The following is a 15,000-nucleotide window of genomic DNA, read 5'->3' as shown; positions in this document are numbered from 1 at the left end:
TGGAAGGGCTTTGCTTCTGGCAGAGCCCGGTATCTTGTTTCAAGAGAAATTGACAGAGATGACGCCGAGACTTTTTGCTCAGGCGTTTGACTTGAAGCCGGCTGACCGACCGGCGTATTTTTTCCACTCAAAGTAGTCGCTCGGGCAATTGAGTTCAAGCCCGACGATGACTGGTGTATTTGCCGGGCATTGAACAAATAGTCGCACTAGGATTAAAGAGCTAGTGACCTAACGACGCATTAGCGACTTTTAAAAAAAAACACACCCGCCTGTCACCAGGGAAGCGTTGGGTGAGGAGGAGCCAACTTTTGCCAAACCGATGAGGTCTGCCGAGGCCCCCGGGGGCCCGGCGGGTGCAGGGGTCAATTTGTGGGTTATCGCTTCTCGGCCTTTTGGCTCAGATCAAGTGTAGTTACCTTGTCAGTGCTGCACTTGATCAGAGAAGCGATCGTAGGCCGGAGGGCGCCCGGGAAATTGTGCTATTTATTTTTGTCAAATCATTATTTATTGTCATTATTGTTGTTTTTTTTTGTCTCACCCTTGTTTATTCTTTGTCCTGGGTTAGGTGGTGGTTTTGGTGGTGGACTACAGGTGCACCAGCACCTGTAGGGTGAGTTTAAAGGCCCTCTGGTCTTTTTTCCTTAGTTATTTAATTTATTTGTGTTTTTCCCCTGCTTGTCCTGTTTTGCATCTCTCCTCCCCTGTGTATCCTATAGTCCCCTCCTTAGCTCCTCCCATTGTCTTCAGTTGTGTGTTGTCTGCTAGCTGGGGTGGCTTTCTGGCTTGTCGGCCTGCTAGCTTTAGCTTGGCCTGCTAGCCTGCCCCTTAGGCGTGGCAGGCATTGTTTGACTGTTTTTTTTCTTTACCCCCATCCCCTTTGTATCCTTAGTTTTTTTCTGTTTCTTGTTATTTGTGTTGCCAACTGAGGGACCTTTTGCTGGCTAGCCTGCTAGCTGGTTAGCATAGCCTGGCCTGCTGGTGAGGCCTGCTAGCCTTCGTGTCCCTCAAGTTTGGGCAGGTGTTTGTTAGTCAGTGTGTCCTTTTTTCTCCCTTACCCCCCTTGTTCCCCTTTTACTTTAATTAATTTGTTTTGTTAGTCTTGTGCATTGTTAGTCTTACCCCCTAGTTTGTCTTCCCTTTTGGTTGGTGCGCCGTGTTTGTTTTTGTTGTAAGGCCTCTTGGCTGGTGGGCCTGCCAGCTGGTAGGCTTAGCCTGGCCTGCTGGCGGGGCCTGCTAGCTTTCTAGCCTTAGTTTGGTTGTGTGGTTTAATTTTTGTCTCTCCCTTTTGTGCCTCTCCCTCTTGTGGAAAATATAAAACAAAAAATTCCCCTCCTAGTGTTCCTTCCCATTGTTAATAAGATTAGTTTGGTGCTGTGCTAGATAGGTTGTTGTGTGTCCCGTGGTGCTGGTAGGCCCGGTTAGCTTAGTCTGGCCGAGCCTGCCAGCTTCCTCGGGTGTCTTACACCCCTTTCCTTCTTCCCAACCCCCACACCCAACCCCCTCTCCCCCCCCCCCCTTCCTTTCCCTCCCTTTTTTCCCTTCCCCTCCCCCCCTTTTTCACCGGTGTTGGGCTGTAAAGGGAGTGGGCCTCCATCATGTCAGCAGCACAGGTTGGCATGAGGAGGCACCATGCAGTGCGCCTCCTCTTAAAGGAGAAGGGAGGGAAAATAATGGAGTTATCCCGATTGGATTTCTCCAGAAAATTCCTCCAGAAAGAGCTCGGTTTCCATCCCGCGCAGGTAAACTGCATCTTAGCCCTTCCCTATGGGAAGGGCTTCGATGTCAGTTTTGCCAACGCCAGCTTCCTGCGGGAGTTCTGGGGGCAACTCCAGAACTCCCTGAACATCCAGGGGTCCCTCACAGCCATGTTTGAGGTGACCAAGCTGACGGATAATAGCATTAAAACCGTTATTATCCGTATGTACAATGAAACCGTACAGCCGGAGGACGTTGCAGTATGGCTGGGCAGGTACTGCAACGTGAAGGGGCCCTTGGTCCAGGTGAAGGATCCCGATGGGATCTGGACAGGGGCCTGGAGGGTGACTGTCCAGCAGAGGGAGGATCCTGGGGGCTATGGTGGGTTGAAAGCCATCCCATCCACCATAGTCCTCGGAGAGAATAGAGGCCATGTTCACTACCAGGACCAGCCCAAGCTGTGCCGTAAGTGTGGTGAACATGGCCACCTGGCAGAGGCCTGTAAAAAGGTCGTCTGCATGAAGTGCCGGGAGGTGGGCCACCGCTACGAGGAGTGCACGAACGGAAGGTCGTGCAACCTCTGTGGCGAGCGGTCCCACCTCATCCGCGGCTGCCCCTTCTCCTGGGCCAATAAGGTCAGGGCCGAAAGGAGGGAGAGGGAGACGGCGGCCGCGGACCGGACTTCTGAGCGCCAAGGGGAGGGAACGGCAGTTGCCGAGGAGGTGGTGGTGGAGCCGGTGGTGGTTGAGAATGTAGTGGTGGAGCCGGTGGTAGTGGAGGGCGCGGAAGGTGCAGTGGTGGAAAAAGTGGGAGGAGAGGACAACCCCCCCCCCCCCCCAATCCCCCTGCCCCAGATTAATGTGACCCCTGAAGGAGAAAGGGCCGAGAAAGACGGCCCCGGAGAGATCTTGAGTGAGAACTCCCCAAGTGGGTCAGACAGTATGGAGACTGTGTCGGAAAGAGATATGGGAGAGGGGGTGGAGATTCTGGAGGAACACCTCCCCCCACGAAAAAGAAATGCGGAGGAGCTCTCCGACCCCGAACAAGGCGATGAGAAAAAGGGCAAGGTGGAATGGGAGAGCTCCCAGGGGGAGGAAGAACCCAGAACCTTCCCCCCCAACTCCCCCAACACAATCTCCTTTTTAAGTCCGGTTTTAACCTCCTCTCCCTGCCATCCCCCGTTACCCCGGCGGGAGAGAGAGGAAGTACCAGAAAAATAACCTCCTTTCAACTGTTTAAATGCCTTTTCATTTAGCACTGTTTTTACTCACCTTTTTATGGCTTTTAACATCACCACTATAAATGTGAGAAGTATAAAAACAGAAATAAGAGCACAGTCGGTTTTATCCTTTTTAGAAAGGTTTAATTCAGATGTGTTTTTATTACAGGAGTGTGGTCTACCCTTTTTATCCTCTTATAGGAAATGGGAGGACAAGTGGCAGCATGGGCCCTCCATTTGGAGTGGCTCAAATTTTAATAAAAATGACGGTGTTGCCATTTTAATCAAGACCCCACATGTGGTGGTGAGGGGGAGCACGGTGGTGGTAGGTGGGCGCGCTCTTTTAGCCAATTGTACTTTTATGGGGAGGGATTTTAACATGCTAAATGTGTATGGTTTTAACGATAAACATGACCGGTGCGCACTTTTAGAAGACTTGCAGTCCCACATGCTAGGGAGGGATCCTCTAGTGGTGGGTGGGGATTTTAATTGTGTTTTAAATAGAGCAGACAGGAGAGGGGCGGGAGAGGATTTTAAGGTAGATAGGTCAAGTGTTTTATTGCAAGGGCTGTGCAGGGATTTTAAACTGACTGATTGTTTTAAAACCCTGCATCCAAGAGAGGAGGGCTTCACCTGGACCAGTGGTGACGGCACCAGAGCCTCTCGCATTGACTATCTGTTTACCCGGGACTGCCCCCCAACTGATGCTAGAATAACCCCTGCCTTTTTCTCAGATCACGTAATGCTGACGTGCACCCTTTCACTAACTTCGGGTGTGACTGTGGGAAGAGGGCCCTGGAAATTGAACTGTTCCCTTTTAGAAGATGATAGAGTAGTTAGCCAGTACAGGGAGCAGTTCAGCCAGTGGCAGACGCTACAGGACTTCTTTGACACACGAGCACAATGGTGGGAAATGGTGAAGGGTAGGACGAGGACTTTCTTTAGAGAGATAGGAAAGAAGAAAAGCAAAGAAAAAGATAGACGCATGGTGGGACTGCAAAAGCGACTGGAAAGATATTTTAACCTTGGCCAACAGGGCTTTGATTTTAACTATGAAATTAAAGAAGTAAAAAAGGAAATGGCACTTTTAGCTGAACAGAAAAGTAAGGGGGTTATTTTAAGAAGTAAGGAGAGGGAATTAGAAGAGGGGGAGAAGTGTACAAGGTACTTTTTTAAGAAAATAGTTAGTAAGGGTAGGACAATGACAGGTTTAAAAAATAAAGATGGGTTTTTAAAAACAGACACAGAGGGAATGAAAGAAGTAGTCGAGGATTTTTATGGGGAACTGTTTGGGGAAAAAGTTGTATGTGAGGAAACCATGGGGGACGTTTTAACATACATTGACAAGATTTTACCCAACACAGACGACCTGACAAAAGACTTGACGAGGACAGAAATTGACCAAGGACTGAAACATTTTAAGAGGGGTAAATCACCGGGGGAGGACGGCCTCCCTTTGGAGTTTTATCTGACCTTTTGGGATGTTTTAGCCGATGAACTTCTGACTGTTTTTACTGACTTTGAATACCTCGACAGACTACCTGACAGTTTTAGAGTGGGGATCGTGACTCTTTTATATAAGAAAAACGACAGGACGGACCTGAAGAACTGGAGACCGATAACCCTTTTAAATTTTGATTGTAAACTTTTTACCAAGGTTTTAACACTCAGAATGTCTTCTGTCTTAGGGGAGGTGATCCACCCGGATCAAACCTGTGCCATTCCCGGAAGGAAGATCACGGACAGCCTGATACTGATCCGAGATGCCATCTGTTATGCGAGAGACAGAAACATGCGGCTTGTAGTCCTAAATTTAGATTTTGAAAAAGCCTTTGATCGGGTCTCGCACCAGTACCTCTTTAAGGTACTGCAAAAAATGGGTTTCCCGGACAGGTTTTTAGCTTGGGTGGGACTGCTGTACGGGGATATCACCAGCAAAATCCTTGTAAATGGGCATCTGTCAAAAGCAGTGGGAGTACACTGCGGCGTCCGTCAGGGCTGTCCTTTATCTCCCCTTCTGTTTGTGGCCGGCATTGAACCACTGGCACAGGTCTTGAGAAGGGACCAACGGATCAGTGGGGTGGGTATCCCGGGGAGTGGGGGGATGACCGCCAAGTGCGTTTTTTACATGGACGACGTCAATATTTTATGCACCGACCTTTTATCCGTCGACAGGACCCTGGACAGGACTGACTGGTACGGACGAGCCTCTGGGGCGAGACTGAACAGAGACAAGACAGAGGCCCAATTTTTCGGACCGTGGGCAGACCCAGACTTGACCAGACTACCACTGACTGTGAAAACGACGGACATAAGGGTACTCGGGGTAAAGTTTGACAGGGAGGGAGGAGGGAGAGGTAATTGGAGTGGGATCCTGGGGACAGTAAGACAGAGACTGGGATTTTGGGGACTACGACAGCTGACTTTTGAGGGCAAGGTTTTAATCATTAAAGCAGTGATTTTACCTGTGCTTTTATTAATCAGTTCTGTTTTTATCCCCCCTAGGAGAACTCTTTTAGCCCTGGAGCGGATGCTGTTTTACTTCTTGTGGGGGAGCAAGTGGGAGAGGCTGAGGAGGGAGGTGGTCAAGAGGCCCAGGTCCAAGGGGGGGAAAGGCTTGCCTGACCTCTACTTGTTCCTGGGCAGCCGCTACACAGCGTTACATCTTACTCTTGCCACCTCCCCGGCCACCAATAAGACCCAGGCCCTCGCAAGGTTCTGGCTGGGATCTTACCTCAGGTCTCTGAGGCTGATCCCAGTCGACCTGCGAGCCCCAGTCTCTTTCCTGCTTCCCACACACTACGCCCAGCTCCAGAAGTTTTTAAGACATTTTAAATTGGAAAAAGAAGCAGTCACAGTTTTAACTAAACATCGCTCTCTTCTCTCTCTTGTGCAGGATCGGGAACCAGTGTGTCCAGTGCGCGGGCTTGCTATAGGCGAGCCCACAACGGTTTGGCGTAATGTGGCCCATCCTGCTCTCCTGAATCAGCACCGGGACCTGTCCTGGATGGTCGCCCATGAGATCCTCCCGGTCAGGGCCGTCATGCACTCCCGGGGCATGGCGAGGACATCCGCGTGCCCCCGACCAGGCTGTGGCCAAGAGGAGTCGGTGAGGCACTTGCTCTGGGAGTGCAGAGCCGCCAGGGACCTGTGGAAGGAAGTAGGCCCCCTGATCTCCCCGTGTCTGCCAGCAGGGGAGGACCTAACGCCCCAGCTCGTGCTGTATGGGGTGGGCCGAAGGCCTATTCCACCAAAGGCCTTCACCAAGCTCTGGCCCACCCTCACGTGTCTGAAGGCAGCACTGTGGTCCTCCCGCAACCTGCTGGTAGCGAAACAGGTCAACACCACCCCCCAGGCAGTGGCCATGGTAGCCACAGAAGCCCTGGGGTGGTACAGAAGGAAGGGGGCCTCGACCCCAGGCGAAGGGTCCCCCACAACACCCAAGGTCCCTGCGGCCACGGCCTGACAGCGCTGCGGCGCCTAGGGCGATGCACCTAGGGGAGGTATCTCCTCTGGGCCCCGAAGGACGGGACGGTGATCGATTCGGAAGAGCAGGAGGAGGCAAGTTTGATAAGGACTCACCCCGCTCCTGTACAAGGGACCGAAGACAGCCTTTTAACAAGTGACTTTTTAAATACATTTTTTATGTCTTAAAAATGTTTTCCTTTTTAAATCATTTGTACACATTTTAAATGGCTTTTACAGATTTGATGTTTTATACAATGAAAAGTACTTTCATTAATGGTTGTTTTTATTGGTGTAAACAACATGTACTTTTTAACAAATTCAAATGTAATTCAAATGCTGTGTTTTATGCCTCCATGCTGTTTGTTTGTGTATAAATGATGTAAAAATATAAATATGAGCTGTTTTTAAAGGAACTGTGACAATAAAACTTTTCCAAAAGAAAAAAAATCTGTTCTTATCAGTTTAATATCTGATACGTCCCCCATCGGGGGACTACATATTAAATGGATTTTTCGAACAGGGAGTCGGAAATGGGGCTTGCTCCGTCCGCTCCACGCATCGACCCGGTATTGCAGTACCTCCGGGAATGGTGCAACACTTTTCTCCCATTGTCAAGGAAAAAGAAATACACCAAATCTATGTAAAACAGCTAGCAGAAGAAGAGAAGGAATGAAAAAAGAAGAATCATCCAAACTGAAACAAGTGCGAAGCCCCCTTCATGGGGGTCCCCCGTTTTCCCGCCATTTTACTTTAAAAAAAAAAAAAAAAAAAAAAAAAAAAATACATTGGCCAGGAGTGTGTGTGTGTGTGTGTGTGTGTGTGTGTGTGTTTTTGAGCCCCCCCCAAAAAATACAATCACTTCACCAGGATTGTTTGTGTGTGTGTGTGTGTGTGTGTGTGTGTGTGTGTGTGTGTGTGTGTGTGTGTGTGTGTTTTTGAGCCCCCCCCAAAAAATACAATCACTTCACCAGGATTGTGTGTGTGTGTGTGTGTGTGTGTGTGTGTGTGTGTGTGTGTGTGTGTGTGTGTGTGTGTGTGTGTGTTTTTGAGCCCCCCCCAAAAAATACAATCACTTCACCAGGATTGTGTGTGTGTGTGTTTTTGAGCCCCCCCCAAAAATACAATCACTTCACCAGGATTGTCTGTCTGTCTGTCTGTCTGTCTGTCTGTCTGTCTGTCTGTCTGTCTGTCTGTCTGTCTGTCTGTCTGTGACTTTTTACCCACAGCCCTCGAAAACTTGGAAGAGTGGGTTCGGGGACCACCCGCGGGGACCCGGCCTAGAGTGCACCGTGTGTGTCTCGGGCCCCGACCTCTGACTTCCATACGACTCTGGTTTCTCTTCATTACGCACAAGCCTTTCGCCTTTTACTAAAGACTTCCGTGGAGAGGAACACTTACGAGTTCAACGTATTTTTGGAAGGGCTTTGCTTCTGGCAGAGCCCGGTATCTTGTTTCAAGAGAAATTGACAGAGATGACGCCGAGACTTTTTGCTCAGGCGTTTGACTTGAAGCCGGCTGACCGACCGGCGTATTTTTTCCACTCAAAGTAGTCGCTCGGGCAATTGAGTTCAAGCCCGACGATGACTGGTGTATTTGCCGGGCATTGAACAAATAGTCGCACTAGGATTAAAGAGCTAGTGACCTAACGACGCATTAGCGACTTTTAAAAAAAAACACACCCGCCTGTCACCAGGGAAGCGTTGGGTGAGGAGGAGCCAACTTTTGCCAAACCGATGAGGTCTGCCGAGGCCCCCGGGGGCCCGGCGGGTGCAGGGGTCAATTTGTGGGTTATCGCTTCTCGGCCTTTTGGCTCAGATCAAGCTTGGTACCGAGGTGCCCCAAAGCCCGCTGAGCCAAAAGGTCGAAGGAAGCCCGGAGGGAGGAAAGTTTTTTTGTTTTTGTGCGGCTTCTTTTTTGAAGAGAGTTGTTTTCTTTACCGAAGAACATGGAGGAGAATATCCCGAACAGGACTGTTCCGGGGGTCGGACTGGCCAACACGGCAAGATTTGCGTGGAAGGATAAGGAGGTGGAGCAATTCGGGAGGGAAACGTTCGGGAGAACCATCCTGATGGGTTTGCTCAAGCTTGGGGTAAAGGACGTTTTATGCCTCCAGGACAATCCATTAGAGGGCGCGTATGATGTTACGTTCCATACGGAGAAGCAGCATGAGGAGACGATGCGGAAGGTGAGGGATTTAGTGGACGTACGACCTATGTGTCACTATGCGGTGAAGAGCTTGGCAAAGACCAATTTTAGGTTTGTGACGGTCACTATGTATAACCCTCACGTGAAGGAAGAAGAGGTGAGGACTTTCCTGGGGAGATATATGGACAACATCTCCTCAGGAAGGCTCCTCAAGGACTCACTAGGGTTTTGGACTGGGAAGAGAGGGTATCAGGCCCTTCTTAGAGAAGACCCAGGGGGCCTGGGAGGCTACCTCCATCCTCCGGCGATGTTCTCCCTGGGGGCTGACAGGGGGACGTTGTACTATGCACGTCAGCCCCCGTTCTGCAGGCGCTGTATGGCCTATGGTCATATCCTCGCCTCGTGCAGCATAAAGAAATGCAGGTATTGTGGATCTGCCGAGCACGAGGCGAGGAACTGTGACGCGCCGAAGGCATGTCACGGGTGTGGCATGCTGACGCACCTGTGGCGTGGATGCCCGGCGCGTCAGAGGTCATACGCGTCTGCAGCAGGGGGGGGAGCGAGAGCGGAGGATGGGGGAAGAAGAGGAGAGGGACAAGAGGAAAGAAAAGGCACGGAGGAAAAGGACACAGTGCGGGAGGAGAAGGAAAGAGCGGCAGCGGGAGAAGAGAGAAAGAAAGAAATGGACTTGGTGGAACCAGAAGGACGGAAGGCTGAAGGAGAGGAGGAGCAGGAGGAGGAAAGAGACAGGAGGGTGGAGGGGCTGGAGAAGACGGTGGTGGAGAAGAAGGGGACGGAGAAGGCAATAGAGAGGGAGGAGACAGGGAAGACGGCGGAGGAAGAGAAAGAGAGAGAAAGAGAGGAGACAGAGAAGGCAGTGGTGGCGGGACCAGAAGGAGAGGGAGTAAAGGAGTGGGGGGACAGTAAAGAGGTAAGATCACGAGTAGAGGAGCTGAGGGAGATGGTAGGGGGGCTGACGGACACGGTGAATGACGCGGTGGGGGGGCTGACGGACGCAGATAGGGATGTTCCCTGGCTGCGCCCTCCACCGATAAAAAGACCTAAAAAGTGGGAGCGTAAGGACAGCAGGAGGAGGAAGGCTGGTAAGGGGGGGGTAGGGCAGGGGGGAGAGGATGCGGGGCCCTCATGGGCTCCCTCCTCTTCATGCTCTTTTACACCCCTGGCTGAGCTGGACCTTCCAGGCATTGCCCAGGGTTGGGGGACGGAGGAAGGTGGTAATTTTTTGTTTGAGGGCATGGGGTGCTCGGGCCAGAGTCAGGAGGAGGGCGGGGTGATAGATTTAAGTGGGGGGCACAAGACAGAGTGTTCGCTTGTGCCGGGCACTGATTCTGTATCCAGGGGAGAGGGGATGGTGGCCGACGGCGGAGCGTCAGGAGTGGAGGAGGCGTCCCCGTCGGTCGGGAGGATGGGGTGAGTTTATTTGGATTTTTTTGTTGTTAGTATGGGTTTGGTTTGTAGGTGAGAAGGGGAGGGAAGATGTTTTCCTGGGTCTTTGTTTAAGGGTTTTGGTTTGTGTAATTATTATAAATGCCTAGTTATGATTTTGATTGGAATATATGGTTTTGTATTGAACGGCATAGAAAGTAATAAATATATTTTGTAAAAAAAAAAAAAAAATCTGTTCTTATCAGTTTAATATCTGATACGTCCCCCATCGGGGGACTACATATTAAATGGATTTTTCGAACAGGGAGTCGGAAATGGGGCTTGCTCCGTCCGCTCCACGCATCGACCCGGTATTGCAGTACCTCCGGGAATGGTGCAACACTTTTCTCCCATTGTCAAGGAAAAAGAAATACACCAAATCTATGTAAAACAGCTAGCAGAAGAAGAGAAGGAATGAAAAAAGAAGAATCATCCAAACTGAAACAAGTGCGAAGCCCCCTTCATGGGGGTCCCCCGTTTTCCCGCCATTTTACTTAAAAAAAAAAAAATAAATAAAAAATAAAAATACATTGGCCAGGAGTGTGTGTGTGTGTGTGTGTGTGTGTGTGTGTGTGTGTTTTTGAGCCCCCCCCAAAAAATACAATCACTTCACCAGGATTGTTTGTGTGTGTGTGTGTGTGTGTGTGTGTGTGTGTGTGTGTGTGTGTGTGTGTGTGTGTGTGTTTTTGAGCCCCCCCCAAAAAATACAATCACTTCACCAGGATTGTGTGTGTGTGTGTGTGTGTGTGTGTGTGTGTGTGTGTGTGTGTGTGTGTGTGTGTGTGTGTGTGTGTTTTTGAGCCCCCCCCAAAAAATACAATCACTTCACCAGGATTGTGTGTGTGTGTGTTTTTGAGCCCCCCCCAAAAATACAATCACTTCACCAGGATTGTCTGTCTGTCTGTCTGTCTGTCTGTCTGTCTGTCTGTCTGTCTGTCTGTCTGTCTGTCTGTCTGTCTGTGACTTTTTACCCACAGCCCTCGAAAACTTGGAAGAGTGGGTTCGGGGACCACCCGCGGGGACCCGGCCTAGAGTGCACCGTGTGTGTCTCGGGCCCCGACCTCTGACTTCCATACGACTCTGGTTTCTCTTCATTACGCACAAGCCTTTCGCCTTTTACTAAAGACTTCCGTGGAGAGGAACACTTACGAGTTCAACGTATTTTTGGAAGGGCTTTGCTTCTGGCAGAGCCCGGTATCTTGTTTCAAGAGAAATTGACAGAGATGACGCCGAGACTTTTTGCTCAGGCGTTTGACTTGAAGCCGGCTGACCGACCGGCGTATTTTTTCCACTCAAAGTAGTCGCTCGGGCAATTGAGTTCAAGCCCGACGATGACTGGTGTATTTGCCGGGCATTGAACAAATAGTCGCACTAGGATTAAAGAGCTAGTGACCTAACGACGCATTAGCGACTTTTAAAAAAAAACACACCCGCCTGTCACCAGGGAAGCGTTGGGTGAGGAGGAGCCAACTTTTGCCAAACCGATGAGGTCTGCCGAGGCCCCCGGGGGCCCGGCGGGTGCAGGGGTCAATTTGTGGGTTATCGCTTCTCGGCCTTTTGGCTCAGATCAAGCTTGGTACCGAGGTGCCCCAGAGCTCGCTGAGTCAGAAGGTCGAAGACGGAGAGCGGTAACATTTTTGAGTGGGAAAATCCTTTTTTTCATCTCAGTCCCGGATTTTTTTTTGGCTTCTTTAAAAAAGAGAGTTTATTTTGTTTTTGATTGAGAAGAGTGTCATTGCCAGGGTGGAAATGGCACGCAACTCTTCCAGCAAGGGGATGCCAGGAACCGGTTTGGCGAACACAGTGCGATTCGCTTGGAGGAACAAAGAGATGGAGCAATTTGAAAGAGAGACTTTTGGGAGAACCATTCTTATGGGGATCCTGAAGTTGGAGGTGAAGGACGTGCTATGCCTCCAAGCGAATCCAATGGAGGGAGCGTACGATGTGACGCTGCACAAGGAGGAGAAGCACGAAGAAGTGTTGAAGAAGGTGAGAGAGCTTGGGAAAGAGAAACCCCTGTGCCATTACGAGGTGACCAGCCTGGCTAAGAACAATTTCAGGGTGGTCACCAGTAAATATGTACAATCCGCATGTGAAGGATGAGGAGGTGAGGGCCTTTCTGGGGAGGTACGATGGACAACGTCTCCTCAGCGAGGCACCTCAGGGACTCCCTGGGATTCTGGAACGGAAGGAGAGGGTTCCAGGTCCTTCTCAGGGAGGACCCGAAGGGATTGGGTGGCTACCTCCATCCCCCGGCGATGTTCTCCCTGGGGGCTGACAGGGGGACGTTGTTTTATGCCCGTCAGCCTCCGTTCTGCAGGCGTTGTATGGCCTACGGTCATATCCTGGCCTCGTGCAGCACCAGGAAGTGCAGGTTCTGTGGGTCGGGAGAGCACGAGGCGAGGGACTGTGACGAGCCCAAGGCTTGCCACGGGTGTGGCTCGTCAGCACACCTGTGGCGTGAGTGCCCGGCTCGTCAGAGGTCATACGCGTCTGCAGCTGGGAGGGGACGGAGCGGGGGATGGGGGAAGAAGAGGAGAAGGAAGGATGCGGAAGACAGTAATGGCACAGGGGAGAAGACAGGACGGGAAGAGGAGCGAGAGGAAGGAGGCGGAAGGAGGTGAAGGAGCAGAGAAGAAGCCTGGAACAGTGGAGAGAGCGGAGGCGGAGGTGGAGGAGCGGAGACAGTGACGGAAATGGAGGGAGAAGCGGAGGACGGGAGCCAGAAGAAGGAGCGGGGAGGAGGAGGAGGGAGGGAGTGAGGGAGTGGGGGGACAGCATGTCGAGCGCCCTCGTTGAAGAGTTGAGGGGAATGGTGGAGGAGCTGGCGGAGAGGGGGAGTGGTGATCTCTCCGCTGCCTCCAACGCCTAAGAAGAAAGGGAAAAGGAGGGGGGGCTCGGCATGCTGTGAGAGGGAGGGGGGTGTGGAGGGGGTGGCCAAGCGTGGGATGGGGGAGGGAAGAACGCCCTTGTCCTCGCTGTTTTCCTCAGCCCCTCAACAGCTGGTGGAGGGTGACTCCCAGGGCGTGGCGCTGGGCTGGGTGTCTGAGGGGGGATCTCAACTCCTGCTTGGGGAGATGGGGTCCCCTGCTCTCGACCTCAGTCCAGCAGCCTACAGGGAGAGAGGAACGGAGGGTGTTGGTGGGGAACCCAGGATGCAGGGACACTCCAAGGCCTAACACCATACCTGCATCCTGGGTTGGAGAGATGGAGGAGGACGGGGGGACGTCAGGAGAGGAGAAGACGTCCCCGCCGGATGAGACGAAGCAGGGGAGCATCGGGTGAGTCTCCTGTTTTTTTGGTTATTTTGGGGTTTCATTTCATTGATGTAAGGTTTTTATTTTAATTTTAAATGACATTTTCTGTTAATATTTTTAGTTTAAATGTAAGGGGTTTAAGGGATTTTGTTAAGAGGAGGGCGGTTTTTAGTTTTTTGGAAGGGGTGGGTTTTGATGTTTGTTTTTTACAGGAGGTTCACCTGAGGGATGGAGGGGATGTCATCAGGTTTAGTAGGGAGTGGGATAAGGGGGAGTCAGTTTGGGGTATAGGTGGGGTGCATTCTACAGGGGTGGGGATTTTGTTTGGGAATAGGGAGGTGAAGGTGGAGGGATCTTTTGTTGTAATGCAGGGGAGGGTGTTGGGGGTGGATGTCACTTTTAGGGATAGTAGGTATAGGTTAGTGGTGGTGTATGGGCCACAGGTGGCGGCAGACAGGAGGGAGATGGTGGACTGTCTGACGCCCCTGTGTGTTACAAATAGGCACTTAGTGATAGGGGGGGATTTTAATATAGATTTAGGGGTAGGGGGAGATAGTAGTGCAGGCGCCATCACCGGGCTAATGGCTTGCCATGGTCTGGTTGATGGAGGCCTGCACTCTACTCCGACAATGGCTGGTCCCACATGGCGCAACTCCCGGGGGGTTGCGCGGAGGCTCGACTACATTTTCCTATCTAGGTCTTTGGGTCAGTTGTCTGGGCGGCTGTTGCCTGTGTCCTTCTCAGATCACGACGGGGTGCTCCTGCAGGTGGGGTCGCCAGTCTGCCTCTTCGGTAGGGGGTACTGGAAATTAGATCGGGATGTGCTGGAGGAGCAAGCTTTCGTTGACACCTTTTTTGGTTTCTTTCGGGGGCTTGAAGGCCTCCGGTCCATGTGCGAGGGGGTGTTAGAGTGGTGGGATTTAGTTAAGGTAAGGATTAGGGCTTTTATAATAGGATATTGTAAGAGGAAAAAAAGGGAGGAAAGGAGGGAGGTGGATCGTATCCAAAGGTTGCTCGAACTCGAGTACGAGGCAGGCAACCTCGGCGGGTCGATTGACTGGGAGAGATCCACTGACCTGAAGGCGCAGCTCAGGGAGCTGCAGGAGCGGAAGGCTCGAGCTTTCCTGGAGCGTGCGCATAATGGCTTTCTAGAACATAATGAGACTTGTTCCGCTATGTTCTTTAAGTCGGTTAGGGCCAGACAGAGTAGGAAGATAATGCATGGGGTGAGGAAAGAAGATGGTAGCATAGTTAGAAAACCGGAGGAAATGGTCAGGGTAACAACTGATCATTTCCGAGGTTTATTTAAAGAGAGGGTAATAGATGTAGAGCAGGGAAATGTGTTTTTAGAACACTTGTCCCGGCGATTGCCGGAGGACATTAGAGATGTGATGGAGGCTCAGATCTCCCTCGAGGAGGTTGAGAGTGCTCTCAGGAGGATGGGAAAAGGGAAGGTGCCTGGGATGGATGGGCTGCCGGCCGAGTTTTACCTCAAGTTTTGGGGTATACTTGGACCAGTGGTCCTCGAAGTCTTGAAGGCCATCCTTGAGACGGGGGTCCCGGGGGGATCAATGGCGGTCGGTGTGCTGTCACTTCTTTATAAGAAGGGGGAAGCAACTGACCTTGGCAACTGGCGGCCGTTGACCATGCTGTGCGTAGATTACAAGCTACTTGCAAAGGTTTTAGCAGACCGGTTGCGCACAGCCCTTCCCTACGTCGTCCATGAGGATCAGACGTGCGGGGTAGAGGGTCGCTCGATCAGATGGAACC

At 51.4% G+C, this 15,000-nt stretch overlaps 3 non-coding genes and 2 pseudogenes across 3 annotated transcripts in view; all 5 read left to right on the top strand.

Moving 5' to 3' along the window:
- LOC123736251 (U5 spliceosomal RNA) overlaps positions 1–27 on the top strand; it is a 117-nt gene extending 90 nt beyond the window's left edge. The window contains exon 1 of the small nuclear RNA XR_006766014.1: positions 1–27. This exon is cut by the window's left edge and continues 90 nt beyond it. This is a non-coding gene — a small nuclear RNA (U5 spliceosomal RNA).
- Positions 28–6,805: 6,778 nt separating this feature from the next.
- On the top strand, positions 6,806–6,982 carry LOC123736240 (uncharacterized; annotated as a pseudogene).
- Positions 6,983–7,706: 724 nt separating this feature from the next.
- LOC123735116 (U5 spliceosomal RNA) lies at positions 7,707–7,823 on the top strand. The gene has a single exon (XR_006765263.1). It is a non-coding gene; the product is annotated as a U5 spliceosomal RNA (small nuclear RNA).
- A 2,315-nt stretch (positions 7,824–10,138) lies between these two features.
- LOC123735171 (uncharacterized) lies at positions 10,139–10,318 on the top strand (annotated as a pseudogene).
- A 730-nt stretch (positions 10,319–11,048) lies between these two features.
- LOC123735125 (U5 spliceosomal RNA) lies at positions 11,049–11,165 on the top strand. The gene has a single exon (XR_006765272.1). It is a non-coding gene; the product is annotated as a U5 spliceosomal RNA (small nuclear RNA).
- Positions 11,166–15,000: the final 3,835 nt, after the last annotated feature.

Source organism: Salmo salar, chromosome 10, assembly GCF_965601325.2.
Source record: "Salmo salar chromosome 10, fSalSal1, whole genome shotgun sequence".
NCBI classification, from domain to species: Eukaryota; Metazoa; Chordata; class Actinopteri; order Salmoniformes; family Salmonidae; genus Salmo; species Salmo salar.
This window is presented reverse-complemented; position numbering and strand designations above follow the sequence as displayed.